Source organism: Centruroides sculpturatus, unplaced genomic scaffold (genome assembly GCF_000671375.1).
Source record: "Centruroides sculpturatus isolate CEXI.00-Female unplaced genomic scaffold, Cexi_2.0 scaffold312, whole genome shotgun sequence".
Classification (NCBI taxonomy): Eukaryota; Metazoa; Arthropoda; class Arachnida; order Scorpiones; family Buthidae; genus Centruroides; species Centruroides sculpturatus.
The window spans coordinates 509872-529938 of NW_019384497.1; positions in this window are offsets into that span (position 1 = coordinate 509872).

Below are 20067 nucleotides of genomic sequence, written 5' to 3' on the forward strand. Positions count from 1 at the left end.
TCATTTTCTCTATGCAAACAAAGATTTGAATGAAATTATGATCACATTTTGTGATAAATTACAACCAAAGAATATCTTATTATCTTTAAACGTTTCTAATTATCAATTATAACTGGGATTACGCAAAATTTCACAGAAAGTAAAAATTAATGTTCAACCTTGTACATATTAATGATAAATAAATAACAAAATATAAATAAACTCAAAACGAATGAGTGTATTGATTTTCTTGCAAACGTCTTATTATAATGGCTTATCAATCAAGCTGAAGTGATTTATGAAGTAAATTTAATGAAAAATAAATAAATTTTATTAAAATGAAGAATTAAAATCATTATTTCCAGTAATTCCGAATTAAATGAGTATTGCTACAACTCAATACTCCAGTCAAATTTTTACGATTCGCTTCACTTTAACAATTTTCTGCGTATCTAGATAAAATTGAAATTAAATTAAACAAATTGGAACATTAATGATTAAAAAAATACGAAGGAATTTCATCCGAGAGAAAATAACAAAATGAAGGGAAACGTAAATGACATCTGTATTTCTTCAAAAAAAGAAGAAAAAAAAATGTTATTGAACTTTATTGAATAAAAAATTTAATGTATTTTGGTGTTTATAATTGTTGTTTAATAATTAATCACGTATTCTCTAGTGAGTTTTATGTTTAATGTTTACATTTTTATCTTATTAAAATCTTTTATTTTAGAAATGCTTTCAATCTTTATTTGTCTTACTGCTTTACGGTTGATATACTCCAGTATTAAAATTAGTAGCACTAGGCAGTGCGGCATATACCTAGGAGGCCCGAAATTGGAACAAAAATTAAGCAATTTTATCGTTGCAATTGTATATTTTATAGATAATTATATAGCTTCGATTAGACGTTATTAGTTTATGAGGTAAAATTAGGGTCCCAGAAAGTGTAAAATTATATAGAACTCCAGAAGATCTTAATCCATTACTGATTAATAAAAAAACATCTTATATAAATATACACATTGAAACATAAAAAACATTTTAAAAATAGATGTAAGCTTTGTTACATTGATTTTAAAAACAAATTTCCTTTTAAAATAAAATGGTTATATTGAAGTTAGGTTCTTCGAGTAAGTAATTTACTCAATTGAAACTGTGACCTATAATGTATCTCTTGTCACTATGATATATATATATTCTTTTTGCAAGAATTATTTTGAAAGAAATAATTTAATTGGTCCAGAATAAGAGCTGATTATCATTATAAAATTTTTCTCTATTTATAATTTGTGATAAAATATAGCATTCTTAGATGCTTTGTGTTAAAAAAAGAAAATAATAAATAAATGTTATTTATATTTTTATGTATGAACTAGATATGAGTATATAGAAAAAGTCGATAAAATTTTATTTTTCAGACGTTATAAAAATGTAATAATAATTTAAGTATAAAATTAATTCTATATTTTATATAATAATATGATACAAATCCTATCAATAGTTAATATCATGGACAAAGAAAATACTCAAAATGAGAGATAAAATGTTTTTTTTTATTCTCAGGTCTCGAGAAAGTTATATATACAGTATATATGTACTATATACTATATATATTTATGAGATGTTCTACTGGCAAAAGTTATATAAACATTCTTAAACTTCGCTTTAACTTGAACAATTTTTGTCTCTTTCCTATCGACTATTAAATAGTTAAGTAAATGATTAATTACTTTATTCATTTGTGCTTTATATTCAATTTATATTTACTTATCAAATAAAAATCATTTTAATTATTCATTTGCAGAAAAAATAAACTAATAAATAATTTTTTGTATTACGTTTCTTATGTAAAATTAAATAATATTAATTGTGCTTTCTGTATTAATTTTCTATTCTCGCCTATTTTGCATGTTTATTATTGTTAAATAAATTATTAAATTGTGTATTTAATCATTATAGAAGCAAATATTAATATTCTGCTAACATTTTGAACATATTTGCGTTTATTAATGTTATCAAAATTAGGCGTAAATAAAATATTTTTATATTTCTTCAGGTTAATATTTTTTCTTAAAATTTCTCAAAAGAAATGAAAGAAATTATTACTTTCATTTCTTTTTATACATTAGTTATATATTATGCAAAATAATATATAAAAATATTAAAAGCTGTTAAATTCTATTTTAATTTTCCTAGTAGAAAAATAAAAATTTGACTTGTTTATTAACAATAATCTGCATAAATATTATATTTTTATAAATACAAATAACATTAATACTTTTAGATTTTATCAAAAGTTGGTGAGAAAGTTTATATTTAACGCTCAGTATAAAAAGTTTCAAGAAAAGTTTTCTAAAAATGTGTATAATTTTAAACAAAGAATTATCCGAAAATTCTTTTATTCTCGTATTATCCTCAATGCTTATCCGTCAAGAGAAAAAATGTCCACAACTGTTGTTTATGTTTATGCAACGCGATAGGCGAATAGCCTAGTAGACATCCTGGAAATCCGTCTTTTTTGACAGCACCAGAGCCTTGAAGGAATGTATAAACGATAAAAGAATCTATAAAATACTGAATATATACTATTGTTTAGTTTATTATAATCATGTTACTATTAAAAACCGATATTCAATTTCCTATCTACAATGGCAGATTGTTATGTCATCAAGAGAAACTGCGATAATTGTAATTATTCATGTTGGCTGTTTATCTATGTATTAGACATTACACCGTCAAATTGTGATGGAATAATTGTAAACAAGCGGACAAACTTATATTAATAAGTGTTAGTACAACAGTTATTGATCGAAAATTATTGTTAAAATAATATTATAATTTTTATAGTTTTTAATTAAAATATATCATTTTTTGTCAGTTTGATATTTTAGATAGGATCAATTGGATTTATCTGTAAATTTTAGTCATTTTTTAGTATTTTTAAAGGAGTCTTATTCTTTAAATGTTACTTTTGAACAGATNCAACTTATAAAAAAATAAGTAAATTTCCAACTTATTCAATTTTCTAATATATTTAAAACGTTCTTAAATTCTTGTTGACAGTTTGAAAAGCTCTTAAGGCTATCGGAATTTCAGAATGCCTGTAATGTATTTAAATTACTGTATTATATTATACTAATTTACATAATATGTTACGTGATATTTACTAAATTTATCAAAAACTTCGCTTGTAAGTAATTAAACAAGGAATTATGTTAACATAATTGATATTGAGACTATACAGTATTAATATTCTCTTAGTGTAGAGAATATAAATACTGTATAACGTGTACAGGTGTTTTAAAATGTTAAAAAAGTAAATATTGTCTCAGGAGTACAGCTCAATATAGATTACACGTGCGAAAAATAATTTCTAGATCGTTTAATAAATGTACGATATGAAATGACGATAAAAAATAAATATACAATAAATTTTTTTAGGGAATTTTTTTACATTTTTGTGATTTTTACAGTTATTTACGAATGATTGATGCTGTTTGTTGTTCTTATTAAAAATAACATCAAATAAAATAATTTAAATATTAAAATGCAAACAGAGTTCTTTTAATTGAAAGGAAATATAAAAAAAAATGTTTTATTAATGGAAAAATTTTATTTATATATACTAAAATTGTTTCTATAAAAGATTATAGACATTCGAAATTTTAATGATTTATGAAATTTTATTCTAAAATAATTCTTAATAGAAAATAATAATAAAATGTTGAATTCATGACAAAAAAGTCTAAATAATGAATACTTTTCGGCGTTTATTTTGCTTTGTTCTGTAATTTAAATTACGTAAAATTCCATAATTTTAGATGAATTTTTTGATCTAATGAACCGATAAATTATTAACATAAAAATGAATAAATTCTAAATTGAACTTTTCGAATTATTTCTAGAAAATTTATAACTTGTTATTTTTCAGCAATTTAGATATATATCGTAGAAAATGAACCGTGTTATTAAGAAAAAATATATGATAGTTTTCCATGTCGATATTCTAATCTAGAAAATCGATAAAATCATTAATAATGCAGTAAAATAAATTATAAACTAAAATACTCTTCTCTCTACAAGATTTAAGATTTATGAATTGATATTCGTCTCAAATAAAGAAAAATGTAAAAGGAAAACGCCCATATTCTGTCTTTTAAAGCTAATATTTTTTCTCGTTCGAAAAATATAAAAGAAAACACTTGTACATTAAAATAAGTTGAAATTAATTAAGATTATTAATCATATTTTAATTTTTTGAATTTATTTTTTCGACCTAATGTGAAGTATATCTTGGAAACAAGCACTAAAGACGATATTTAAAAACGAATTTATCATTGTTTGCGCTTAAAGATATTCCATTTTCCGGGAAAATACGAATCTTTTATTTTACAGGGATTTTTATTCAATCTGCTTTTAGCACTCGGATTTGCTAATATAAGAGTGTAAGATGTCTAGATTCTATTCAGATAAATATGAAAGAGATACCTGTCAAAAGGAACTTCATCAAAAGACGCATCTTTCCTCAATGATGAAATATTTATGACAAACAAATGCGAAAGAAAATGATACAATGCTTCCTCTAAATATTTCGATTCGTGTCAAAAAACGTTTTTGTTTATGTCTCTTAAATAAATAGCATTTCTTGATGTCGAATCTTCAGGAAAAAACTGTACAATATCTTTTTTTATAATTAAAATTTTATGGCGTGCAGACTGTTTTATGAAAATAATATAAACCTCGTTAAAAATTAATGGCTACGAAATCATAAATCAATGATTTTGCCACATTAAAAATCGATGATTTTACATTATTGATTTTCATAAACATAGAAATGAAATTTGAATTTACTTTCTTATAAAGTTAGAAAATAACAAATTGAGGAATGTTCGTAGTAATTTAAAAGACATTTTTTTATTTAATTCTAATAGCATTAGTTTTTTATTTTTTTCCTCTTGCTTTTTATACAATTTAAGATATTTTTCTTGTAAACTAGTTCGTGTACTTAAAAATCAAAGCAACAGCATTGTAATTCTTAATATTTCTTTGCAGAAAATACACTGAAATGCATATATTAGTTTGAACCTTAATAATTTTTTGTAGATTATTGTTTTTGATTTCTTTACAACTTAAGACTATAATATTCAATTTTATAGTACTTTTAGTTAAGAAATTTACGAATGTAATATTAAAAATAATTGTTATTTTTGTTATGAATCGTCTTTCGTATTGTACTTTTATCCAGTACATTACATGCTACAAACTATCTTTCATAATGTACAACTCTGACTACTTTTGACAAAGTAGCCCATTAACAAGATTTTTTTTCGTATTTATGTGGCAATATATCATTAAATTATATTTTAAGTATTACAGTACATTAATACAGTATATGGTTTCCAGCCATTTTATCAATTTATATTGATATTTTTGTTATTTAGCGAAAGCTCGGCATGAGATATTTATTATAAAAAAATATAATAAATAAGATATTTTTAATTTTTCATTCGTATTATATCCATTATGGATGTTACAGAATTACTTTTTTTTTCTTATAAAATTTTGAATATCTTCTTTCTTGGATTCTCTTCAATCTCTGTCATTTTCTAATATAAAATATGATCAATTGCTTCTCTTTCGATTAGGGTCCTCTCATCTACAACAAACTATCTCGGAATCATTATAGAAAAAGACTATCTGTGATTTTTAAGACGATCGAATTTTTCCATTCATTATTACCATTTCAGTTTTTTAACATCAGATAACAATTCGAATCTATTACCACTACCTTTCTAAATAACTGTCACTGAAATATTATCATACTTTTAATATATCACTGGTTGGGATTTTTTTTTCTTGTTGAAAGGATACATTTTTACAATCAAAAAACTTTTGATCTTCTATATTTCTACGAGATCATATAATAAAAGATAGCCGTATAATAACTTTTTTTCAACAGAATAAATATATAAATCAATTTTGCAACATAAGAGATTTCAGGTAATACTTCTCTCCCATAAAGAATTTTTTGGGGGGATATTGGAAAATATGAGCCTTTAAAAGTAGCTTTAAAATACTTTGAACTCTAGAAGATTCACATTGAATTCAAAATATAAAGTTATCTAATAACTCAAGTAAGTCTTAAATAAAATGCTTTATAACTTCTCTTAGGTAAATCTGCTTGTTTTAAAGATTTGTTTGCCATTATACTATTTAAAGGTAGATGTTTAAATTTTATTATGTTCCATTGTTATTAGAATTAATTTTTATGTTTGTAACTCATGTTTACATTATATATTTTATCTTATAATATTTTAAGCAATCGAAGATTTTTAGCATTTACGTGAATTTGATTAAGGTCGTGTGGATCAACCCATTTCTGTCAAATTTGTCTGGAAAATCAAATTCTATACGAAGTCGAACTGTGTAGGGGCTTTCAGACTTTATTTGGACGGTTTAAAACGATAGTCAAATTTCAATTTTTTAAAAAATGTTTTGTAAAATTCGATTCCTGATGCAAAACTGCAGTTGAACCAAGCGCCGAGCAAATCCCAAAACATATCAACTAAAACTAGGAGCAATCTACAAATTGATTTGAAAAATACCATTGCTGTTTATTTTTTATTCAAATTACCTTTAAAAATATTTTCAACGAAAATAAACGATTGAAAATATGATTAACATCAGGTCACATATTTTTTTCACCTTTGAAATGCGTTAAGAAATATATATTTATGTCATGTAAAATAATACATGTTATACATTATTTTAAGCAATAGAAATAAATTTTTATTCGTTTTAAAGTTTCAAAATTATTATTTCATTTTATTTTAAGGTTTTGCTTCTTCCTTTTCTTAGATAACAAATAATTATTTCCTATAATTCTCAGCGGTATATTAATTATAAATTTCTTAGTTTGCTTCTGCTTATAATCTATCTTATTACATCTACTTGTAATTCTTAAGGTCGTAAGTTGCACCCAATAGGGACCTTAATTCCTTAGAAGCGTGCATCCGTAATAAAGGAATGACTGATTGAAGGCCGGAAGTCTTAAACGATGCTTATCTGTGATTTTGCTAACCGCTGACAGATGAAGTCATTAACCCCCAGAGAACTGTAGTGGCTTATGAGTAAAACACAGATAAACATTTTAAAAATATATTTCACAACATAATTATCATTTGTTTCATTTGTTTCATTGCACTAATCACGTAAATCTTGCCTTTATGTTCGTAAGTTCTGGAAATATTTGGTCCCTTGGTTTTGGAATTCTGCTACTTTCTGAAACTACAGTCATTATCTATAATCCTGGTCTTTCAAGGTAGAACTTCTGGAAGCAAGATCGTCGATTATCCTTTTGGGGTCACTGCTCTCACATCATTATGATTATCAATTGCGCCTCTTAAAAACATAAAGTTTTACCTTTTAGAAATGTTAGACATACAACAAGCGCAATCATTTACTTTTGTAAATATTTGTTTTAATTATTGATAACAGAAGACGAAATGTTTACGTGACATTTGTCAAGGATGAAACGATCTCATTCTTGAAAAATGTCACGTAACCGTGATAAAGTATTTGCCGATCTTTAGTCTTTAAAAGAAGAGAGATGATCGTGTTTTATTTCAGAAACCTTTAAACCATCCAAATTCCAAATGACTGGCGATGATTTCAGTCTGTAAAAATGGAAAGGCCCAGACGATTTAAGAGGCAGAAAGAAGAGAGCAGAGAAAGTCATAACTAATTTTCCCTCTTCTCTTTTCCCGATCAGCAAATCCTCATCACCATCTCTCCCTTCACTCTCAGGTATATATAACAGTCCTTGTCATTGTCATTGTTTCAACTTTGTCAATTTGTTATTCTAGGAATTGTGAAGTCGGTATAAAGTTGCTGCTTTTAAACGTGTCTGTTGGAGCAAGATCACTAGAGCGACATTGTTTGGTTATCCCTCGAGGCAATTTTATCCATACACTGTCATATCCTACGGATATCCTCAGCCAAGATCGGATCTTCACATCTCACTCTTTGATAATTTTCCTTATCTTCGTATTTTGTTTTTAAAATTGAAACGGTATTATTAATTAATTAATTATAGTTTATTTAGAATTGTAATGTTGATCAAATATAGACTTAAACCTTTGTTAAAATTTTTGAAACTTTATTAGGACAATATGAATAGATTTTGCTCGACTGTTTCTTTGTTTTTTGAAAAATTACTTTTTAATTTATAAAATAAATTATCTCGAAAAGGGCGATTGTATGACGAAAGAACTTTTTGTTACAGAAAAATTAATGGAAGTTTTGATATATTATTTTCCGTTTCGGCTCTTATGATAATAGAAAGGATACATCATTATAAATGCATTAGTATGTAATATTTAACTCTGTATAATAAAAATATTTTATTAAATTTCAAAAACTCTATTTTATGTAATTTCACATTGTAAAATAAAATGAGTTTGTACATGTTTCTTTATTTCAAATATGATTACCAAGTAAATTCTAGAAACAAGAACGAAATTTAAAATAATGAAANTTAAGTGCTGCTTGTGGTACTTATAAATTTTACATTAAATTATGTAGACTGTTTCCAGAAACTGAAAGTAATTTTAGAAAATTAAGATATTGTTTGATTGAGTTTTCCAAATTTAGAAAATATATTGAGTTTAAATTGTTTCTTTTGGCCTACGCGACCCTTGACGTAGAAGAATTTGACTGGACATTTTATCGACTAGTATCAGTCAGGAATGATTCCCTAGGCTAATCAGTCTGAGTTGGAAAGAACACTAAGCTACCTATCGATATTCGATAAGATGACTGAAGTTATCCTGCCCTTCTAACCTCACTTTTGTCTACTGATGCCATAAAACTTGATATCGGCTGATTAATTTAAAATAAAATATCATTTGATTTATCAAGTTTTTTTCGAAATTCCTCGATAGAATTCGTTTCGAGATGTCATAAATTTTCCTCCAAATGAAGCAAAGAAAACAAAAGCTTATTAAAACATTCATTTAACGATTTAAACAAGAGTCATTTTTAAAATTTTGCTAATCAGCATTTCATAAGTGTTTCGCATTATTATCTCTATTAAACACGATTCCTTGTGATGTTTACTTAAAGCTTTCGATCGAAGTTGCGTACAAGTGTTCATTTTTACGTAAAAATATAGCTTATTTATTTATAATTCTTTCAAAAATAAAGGTTACGTGGAAAAGATCGATATTCATTACTTTATTCTTTTTATTAAATTTCAAAATCAAATTTTAAGTGGAGATCAATATACGTAACGAAGGAAGAGAAGGAGAGGAGGGAGAGAGAGAGAGAGAGAGGAAGAGGGAAGACAATTGCACAAAGCTGTGTTAAAAACTTGTAATATTTGAACAAGAAATTTCGATTCGGTTTGTTTGACTGCATTTTGAAAATTTATTAATTTCTGTAAATTTACTAAAGTTAGAAATAAATATTGTCTGCCTAAGATGCCCCGGGTTAAGTTGGTTTATGTTCAGTCATTTTCATTTATTTTGAAATTGAGTTAATTTAATCACCTGGTTAAATTTTCAGTTAAATGAATTTTTGAATAGATCTATATCGATTTTATAAGAATTATTTAAAAAAATAATAAATAAGTATTTGTCAATAAAGCCTAAAGTTTGTATTTTTATTTATAATCCTCATCTTGCCAGACATAAACAGATAATTTGATAAATTATTTTCTTCTGTTTACGTAACTAAATTATTGAGTTAAGTTTATTTTTCAAAATAAAATTATTATTTATTATTTTAATTTATAGTAGAAGTTGAATGAATGAACCTTAAATGAAATTATTACAGTTAGGAGCGAAAATTAACTACTTTAATTATTTTCAGGGGCAGTTATTTTGTCAGAATTATTATTTCGTTTCTCGTAGCTTCTACTTTGAAATTTAAATATAATTAATGTTTAAAGCTGTACTATTTCACCAAGAGTTATTAAAGTAATTATAATTGTGCAAAGTTTAATCTATTGCAGTTTATATATATATATATATAGCCTTTATATAATGATTTTTATCATAATTAATTTATTGTTTTCTTGTATTTTAATTAAAAAATAATAATAATAATAATTCGTTATTCACATAATTGTCCATGTTATTGCGAACATTTACATTTTATAACCAATTTTTTTAATTCATTTTTTCCAAATGTACAGAAAATTTATTGCTATTCTTGAACTAATTTACTGTGTTGTAATTAAAATGAGGCTATTAACAAGATTGAACCTATTTATTAACTTCACCAAAAGAAAAATCAAAAGCCAAAGACCAAAAAAAGCTATTAAACGATATTTTTTTTTAATTTTAAGATGTTTTGAAATCTTAATAAAGTTGCAGTAAATTTAATCGCGATCGAAAGACTAAATCAAATTTATAGTTATGATTCAATACACAGCTTTTGATTCGATGAAGAGAAATAATTGTAATTTAAAATTTCAAAAGAAGATATAGGTTTTATAAAAACTTTATAAATGACAACAGTGAAGATAAGAAAAGTCAATAGAGGTCTAAAAATGTCACACGTGGAACGTTTCTTTCGGATTAAAGGTTTAATTCTACGAGGGAAGCATTACTAAGGTTGGATTTATGTTTGCACGTTCGCTTTTCCATCATTAGTAGGATTTATATTTTATCTGAAGATAATTCTTCGAATTAGTGTGCAGAATTGAACCTAATCTAATTTTATGTCAACAAGCAGAACGAAGGAAATTTAAAGAATTTATAAAAAGCCTTGCAGATATTGAGAGATAATCATTAATAAATCAAAGCAGTAAGAAGAAAAACGTTTAGAATTCAATTAATATAAAAAAAAATCATTATCTTGTTTTTATTTTATTTTTTTATACTCTTGAATAAGTGCATAGATAATGAAATTTTCATAAATTGCATTAAATTATTATTATTATTATTTTTTTAATTTAATGTAATTTATGTCGTTAGAACCGTTACTAATTAATTATTTTTGTTTAAAAATAAAGATTAGGTTATGTAAATTAATTGCGATAAAAATATATTAAAAAATTTAATAGGTAAAAATTTTTTTGACATATTTTTTTTGTTTTGAATATTTTTAGCAATTGTTTATCTATAAGAATTGGCGGTTTACAAAGGTACGAGTTGCCGAAAAAGTATTTCTCTGTTCTAATTCTGTCCATAAATGTGTAAATTGATCAAAAACAAAAACAGATATAGGAAAATTGTATTTTCTGATCACCGTGTTTTAGTTGATAGTCGTTTCTTTGATGATGATTCGGGTCTTTATGAAATCATTATGCAAATGCTGAATAATCATCAGCGAGGCAATTGAAAGAGAAAGTAATCGGATAATTCATTATTCATCATTCCGATACATTTCTTAAATATTTTTCTTTCCGAAACTGTATTTTAAAGATGCTGTAATACACTCTAAACATAAAGCAGAAGTTAATCATTTGAATTCATTTCTTTAACTTTTCTTATGTTCGTATCCTTTTTGCAAATGTTATCCACGTTATTGGGCCATCAAATTATTTTTCAGATTTTTACCCGAATACATCTGAAAATCAATATGAAATTTATGATGGTAATTAACAATATTAAATTACGCCAGAATATTAATTTATGTTTCTGTTCTGTTAGAAAAATAAAATTAATTTTTTTAATATATACAATACTAATGTATCGATTTTTTATTTTAAATTTGACAAAAGAAACGGCATGATATATAGCTGATATATAAATCTTAATATTAGTATACTGTATCTTAGTGAACTTTATTCGCATGCACACCGCTAGAGATACATAGATTTTGTTTATAAGAAACATAGTTTTATTATTTTTGAAATAAAATATTTGTATTTATAAATTATTATATCAACACTAGTTTGTCACATATAATATTTTTAGTGTTTCCTGCAAATATATATAAATTTATGTTGAATCCAGAAATGTAATCAGAGCATCCCTATCACTCTTAGTTTTCGCTTGACAGCTAGTGTTTCGATATGGTATACAACACTTATATGATAGTGTAATATGAAGATTTTTCCATAAAATTGCTATTTTAGGATGACGAATTTATACTATTTAAGATGTATTATTTCTGAAATATTTGTGAGACAAAAGCGGTTACTATTTTACTACGTTTGTAACTTGTATACACGAAATACTGTTGTTTTTTTCTCTGCGTGGACTAGCAGGCTGAAAAAATCAATGTGCGAATGCATTGGCCAAAACCAAAATCACACATTCCGGAAAGAAAAATGTTATGCGAACCATTGGTTAATGTTGAAAAAATTTATCTAAACTGCACACTATGTTGGTCAGATAAAAAAAAAGTATTTGTCAAAACAATGGAGTTGATTGATGGTGCATTTATATATTTGAAGGATAATTTCCTAAAGCTGAGTATGGTGTTAAAATCAAAGATTCTCAAATAAGGGAGTTAATAAATGATGAACAATTTGAAGATCGGTTGACTAAATATGAGAAACTCATGCATAGCAATCTTTCAAAAATATTACGAAGAACTTTTTGAAAATTCATAATACAGGAAACTATAATGTAATAGTCTGAATTCATCCTAACTTGTAAGCATTGAATTTTTTAGATTTTGATTTCTTTCCTGAATAGTATTTATGGTGATGAACACGATAAATGCTTTAATCAAGATATTTTCTTAAGGTAAAAGGATATCATGGCATATAGAACCAAATATGCTAAATAATTTCAGCCGAATACTCGAAAGCTACACTCTTGAAAAAGACTTGTTTGTTTGTTAAATTATGGCAACGCAACGCTTGGACAATCTGCCTAGGGAGGATGCCTTCCGGGAGGTCTTTTTAAGTGAAACTGGCTCCTATTTAGGCGTTACAGACGTGGAGAAAACCGGGAAAACTCTACGTGGCCAGCCCGTCCGAGTCAGGCGCGAATCCATGACCGAATTCCCAGTGTTCAGGGTACGAAGACCGCTCGGCCGCTGGTGGCCCTCTTGCAAAATACTACCAAAAGGCAACTGCATTTATATTTTAGGGAATGCAAATTGGTTATGTATTTTTATAAAAATATATTAAATTTATATTATATTACTCAAAAATTTTATGGAATGCAGAAGAACCAAGAATATATTTGAATTCTGTATAAAAATTAATGTTCGATTCAATGCTATATTTGTTGCAGTAAATCACAATCATTTTGTATCCAGTGTAATTTACATCCGGTGTAATTACATTTTTGCAGAACATTATAATGTGTACACTAAAAATTCCAATGCATTTTATTTTATAAATAATTTTTTGAAATAACATTTTTAATAATTTTCATTAGTTTGAAAAGTAATAGTATCTTAAGATTGTGTTTACTCGAACGGACTTTATTAAAGTTAAATAATTAGTAAAATAAACAGTACTCAAAGAAGACTTCACAATTTTGAAAAGCTCTTTTGAAGGAACTTTACTTCGTTCTACATAATAACCACATAAGAGATTTTTCAAAAAATGTTTTTTATATGATTGAAAATTATAGTTTTTTTTATAAATAAAAACTTTAAATAAATATTTTAGTATTTTGGTTGATTAATAACATAAGTAGTACTATAGAGGCCAATCTAAAGACCAAACTAAATAAAAATTTTGATTAAAAATTTTATATATCTTTATTAAATGTTCCAATTAATTAGAATTTTACATTGCCCACAAAAGCTACAATCAAAAGGCAGTAAATCAAACATTTTTGTGTTCATAATTTAGATATTAAATAAAAAATATGCTTTGTTTTTATACATATAGTACTGTACTATAAAGTTCTGTTAGAGACCCATTTATCATTTACCAAACGTATATTTTTCTAAATACATTTAATTCAGTTGAAGTAAACAAAGTATTATTTAGACCTTAGAGATTATTCTTTAACTCAATGAACAATATATTGTTCATTGAGTTAAAGAATAATCTCTGAGTCAATAAAAAAAAACAAGTAAAAAAAGGACCAAATGAGAGATTTCGCTTTAACGATTCCCAAGCAATTTAATGATTTATGAGCCAAATAGCCTCGAAGATATATCCGGATGGCATTAAAAGATAGGATATTATATTTCCAGCTGTAAGGCCAATGTATATTTTTAACCTTACGGTAACAACAAATATAATTACGCATTTTATTGCGCACTTTATTGAATTGTGGTATCTCGTTGGCCATGTTGATAAGATACAGATATCTGATGCTGTGGATATCCATCCAAAAAAGATAAGAGCGAAATTCAATTCTAGATTCTCTAGAGTGATAGATGTGACAAAATTAATTTGATCAGGTTGTTTAAAATTCCTAACACGTAAATAAGTGACAACTGACTTATAAACTGTGACTTGCCTTCTACGTGATTCTAATACGTTTAGAGAATACCGTTTTGATTTATTAATATTTATGCGATTGCTTTAAAGTACTTAATGTTTTCTTTAAAATTTATATCGTAAGCTTTCAAAAATTGCATTTCTTCTCGGTAATTTATTTTTAATAAAATTGCCGTTATTAAAATAATTATATCAACAATTATAATTATTTATTATTCCATGTGAGACTCATAAAAATAACTTCTAGTGGTGATAGCATTGCATTCATTAAACAGTTTTGTTTGAAAATATATTATCATAATGAAATATGAATTATTTTAAATCGTTTTTGCTTGTGTATATATATTTTTTCCTATTAAAAAATTAATTTTTATCTGTTAAGCAGAAAAGTGGCTGTTGCACTAAGTCGTTATTTAGCGAAAGATATTTATGTCGTTGATACCCTCATAGATTCCAATGTTATTAGAAATAATTCGTTTTCAACATTCGTAGACGAAATATCAATATAAAATATAATTTTAAAAATAACATCGATAACGTACAGTACCATATATTAAATTATTTATATAAAAACAATTAGAAAAATATATATATTTTTTTTCTTAGAAATAGTTGAGATGGATGTTTAATAAGGATATATTTTTAATTTTAATCTCATTTCTTTGTGTATCATTTATAATTCGTATATCTAATGTGAGAGTTGTCTCAATTTGAATGATTTATATACTCTCTATCGGAAAGTAAATAGAACTATTGATTGTTAATTGATATATGTGTTGAAACTGTATTAATGATGCATTTCCGACTGTGATTACGTCGAGTAAATTCGGATTGACCGTCAATTCGAAAGCCATTAAAGAATGAGAACTACGAAGTGCCTTTTCAACAGATCGAAAATTCGTTTATATATTTTTTCTTTATTCAAATCTGTTCCATCGTCGCCTCTATTACTTCAATAATGTCATAAAAGTGCAATTCTAAATTCTTAAGATAAATGCACGTCATACCAATTCTACTTAAGTTATCGTATATTTTTCTAGAACTTCTCTGATGTTCTCGTAGACTATCGTTATTACCTTGTAAATTTGAAATATCCTTTTTTTATGCGTTTAGAAAATTAAAAAAAAAAAGGATACAATAAACGTGTTTAAAGTTTTAAATATAATAATAATTAATCATAATTTTTGGTTAATTACGTTAATAAAATCGATATTCTTCCATTAAATAAAATTATCGTCTCAAAAAAGCATCGAATTATTAATATTCATAGGCAAAACATGCATTATTTATTCTTTAAAATATACTACAATTTACAAAACAAATTTTCGTTCTAAATTTTTATTATCGGCTTATCAATTTTTAAAAATAGAATCAAAATTTGAAATTTATTTATTTATTTATTCCTGTTTTTATGCAGTTAAAAATTGAAATGTTTGTATTTTTTAGGTGGTAGCTTTTATATTGAAAGTAATGAAAATTGCTGGCATTTAAAGATATTTAACGAATGATAACGAAAAAAAAGAACAAAATTTGGACATTAAATACAAATAACGATAAAATACACGTAAAAGGAAAATCATAAAAAGGGAAGTCATTTTTAAAATTCGTGACTAAAAAAGTCGTAACTTATGCTCTTCTTGTAAGTTATATTACAATTTGCATTATGAATCATGTTGAAATTATTTATTTATTCTTAAAATTTTCGTTAGTAAAAAAAGGAATGTTTTTACTTGGCATAAAGTTTTTATCATAATGACGATATATTTAATCTTATTAAAAAATCAACGCTGATAATGTCAATATTGATATTTTCAGTTCTCGTCTCTTTTAATATTTAAGAACTTTGTAAAATTTGAAATTAAATTTAAAAAGTATCGCGTGAATATATATTTTAGCATCCGAAATATGAAAAAAAAAACTGATTTATTTAAAGGAATATTAATAGGTGAACTTGTTACATGAATATTTATTAGATTTATAGATATGTTAATCAGGCGGTAGCTTTGATACTTTAACAATGATTTTTTTAGTAAAGACGTAACTTTTATTTTTTCACATTATTTTTTTTAGAAATTATTTTATCAATAACTCAACTGTACTTGTGTGGATCATTATTACTATGAGTAGCTTCTATTGTTATCAATTTTTCTCCATCCAAACCTACTTAACATAATTTTATTTTACAAAAGAAAAGAATGCTCGTAAATCACAATTATGGTCCTTTGTCAATGCTTGGCACCAAAATCCTATCCCTCCTCCCAAAAGAGCCATAAACATTGCCATAATCGTTTAAACATAAAGCATTAAAATTTCCATACATACGTTTAACCCATTTGTTTTTTTTTATATTACTAAAAAAATACATTTTTTTGCGGGTTATTCACAATTTTTCACTAAATGAGTAATTCATTATTTGAAAGTCATATTTTATATTGTATTTTTGAACTTTAGAAATTTAAACGCCAATATAAAGAGAAATTTAATTTTTTAATATTTATAAAATAGGTTATACTATAGTTTTATATAAATTATAAAGTTATTTATATAAAGTAAATAATGATTTATCTTGTATGAAATCTTTAGCGACAATCGAGTTTTTTTTAAAAGGACGTAAAATAAAATTTGTCTGAAGTTTGTTCTTTGCACAAATATTCGTTTAGTTGTTAGTTCGACAAAGAATCATCAAATGGTAAACGTCGAATTGGAGAATGGTCTTTCTCGATGACAATCTCCTATTTACCACTTGATAACCTGGTTATTGAATCGGTAGTTTGCTGAATGCGGGTGCAATGGATGTTTGGTTCCTCTATGAACCGAGTTGAAACTTCTGCAAAGAGATTTATCAATCGCATCAGTATTAATCGCTAAATACAAGACTAGTCATTCCGAGAGTTAATTATTGAAGCAGAAGGTATTTGGATACTTCCTACAGAATACTAATTTAATATTTACGACAATAAATCGGATTTGTATTGATATTTTACTTAGATCGACTGCGTGATTTTTTATGCCTTTTCTAAATTATACAAAAAGAGCATATTTAGCATCGATCTGATTGAAAAGCTGCTGTTGGATTCCAATCAGTCTAAGAGAAGAACTGATTGGAGAAGTCCAGGATAACGAAGGATCAACGAAAATTGATCCTGGATTCTCCTGTTGTCGACGACGTTAATATTTGATCTAAAATTCCATGAATAATTTTAAATATTAAATGAACTTTAAATATTGAATGAGAGTTTACGTTTATTCTAAAAATATTTTTTTTATAAAATAGGGATACAACAATATATTGAAAGAATGTAGTTTTTGAGAAAATTTCATAGATATTTAAAAATTACATTTTTAAATATTTCAGATTTTAAGTGTAAAATATGTTTATTTATATACAAATAATCCTAGATTTTATATTTTGAATATTCAATTTAAATGTAGAAAACTGAAATTTATCATTTATATTTAATGTTAGTGAAAGCTTAACCGTTGTAGAAGTTATTACATTAGATTTATATAAAGATACAAGAAAAATTAGCATTTAAAAGCCAAGCGATAACGGATAAATATAGAATTTTCTAGAAAAATCGAGTATGATATTCAGTAAAGGAATAAATGCCACATTCAGAAACACTAAAAATGATGAAAATCTCCAGAAAGGTTTACAGAACTACAGTACATCCAATAACACTTATATTATTAATGTTTAAAAAATATTACAGTTTTAACATTCTTTTTTCGTTTTCGTCCAATATAAATTTTAAAATTATATCTCTAAAGATGTTATTCAATATCTAAGAATTATATATTTATATATTAATGCTTTTTTTATAACAGAAGTTGCATTAATTAGCTAATTTATAGTACTAAACTTATTCCAAATAACTTATTAATCAGTATTAGATGCATCCTATGTTGTATATATAACTTCGGTATTAATGTTTTATTATAAGCTAAATAATTCTATATATTTTAATCTTTTAGCGACGATATTTTTCCTTCTTAGTCGAGAAACAAATATATATATTTTACTTTTTTAGTTTTAAATCTTTTAAAAAATTTCGAGAATATATTTTAGTATTTTTTTAGAATAATAATTTTACTCGAATATTGTGGAAAATGTGATAATCTCTGTAATGCTATTAAGGAAAACAATCGTAACTTTAGAAAGTTTTGCAATATTTTACATCATCTACGATGCATATCGAGAGATTATAATTTTAATTAAATAGCGTGATTAGTCTTCAGTTTAATAAAACGAGTTTCATTTAAATCGATGTGGTCACGTCAGCTATTTTGTTTGTAATGGATTTTAATAATTTATATAATTCTTATAATTGATTTATTTAGTTATGATTTTAAAACATAATAAATTATTCATCTCTACTATACAAACATCTCGTCGCTAAATTACTTTAATATTATAGCGGATAATTGAACACATTTGTTTTTAAGAGACGAAGTAAACCTGATAAGAGACCGGTTCGAAAATTTTGCTTAGTTTCTTCTTCTGAAACAATCCTTCTTTTGTTTTTGTTTTTTAAAAAATCGAATAAATAAAACTGAAAACTGATGTTTTATGTAGAAAATTGGACAAACAAACGACATTCATCTGTTATGAAAGATGAATTACACTAAGATATAGTTTAATCTTTGTTGACATTTGACAAGGAGTATTATTAAACTGTTTATCTAGAAATTCTAATCGGAAAACTTAAAATAAATGCATTCTGTAAAATCCTTTGAGAATAAGGATACCGTGAAAAACTGAAGGATCTCTCATTGACAAATGACAATACAGTATATTTGCATTGGAGCTGCTTTGGATTGAAAGGGGGAAAAAACAGTTGAATTTATGACTTTACGATCAAAATAAGGCAGACAAAGGCAGTTTTATTCTGTATCATAAATAAAATTTTAATTCATTGCAAGATGTAGCCTATACAATATTATTTGTATTTCCATTTTCATTATTTGGTACACTTTTACAATTTAAAATATTTGCTAACGCAATATTAATTTTTAACAGTTGTTAGTATTTATTGATCGGCAATTGATTCTAAAAATTGTTGATAATTGGTGTGTTTAAATGCTAACTAATGAATGTTTTTTTTTAATTTTTTATTTGATGATTCTTTATAAATATAACAGCAGCGAGTGTATTATATTAGTATGATAAAAGCAAAAGATCTAATAAGTGTAGGGATAAGTTAGTTTGCTTCAAGATTTTATCTTGTTTTATGATGCATATTGAGTTATGCACAGCCGATCTGATGAAAAACTGGCCATATCGACTACTGCAGACTCGTGGGTCAGAAGATAAAAGAATGAAGATCAAAGAAGATCGATCTGATACTGAATTAAAAAAGATCACTTTGTTAACTTGTTTTAGATGATAATGAAGAATTATGCTATTGTAATTGAAAATACTGATGAAAGGTTTCTAATTATAGCATCTTTATTATGTATTATTATTATAAATATTAACATTTTCGATCGGAAGTTATTTATGTATTCACGTAAAATATAAGAATTAACATTTCTTCAATTTATAGCGGTAAACTCTTTCTCTTATAAGTTATGTAAATATAAAATTTATTTACTGTAATTATATATCTCATTTTTAATCGTAGAACCCATCAATTATTATTGTTTCGGCCTTATATTGAAACATTTTTATTGAATGTAGTTTTATATTGATTTATTCTTTAAGCAAATTCACAGTGAAT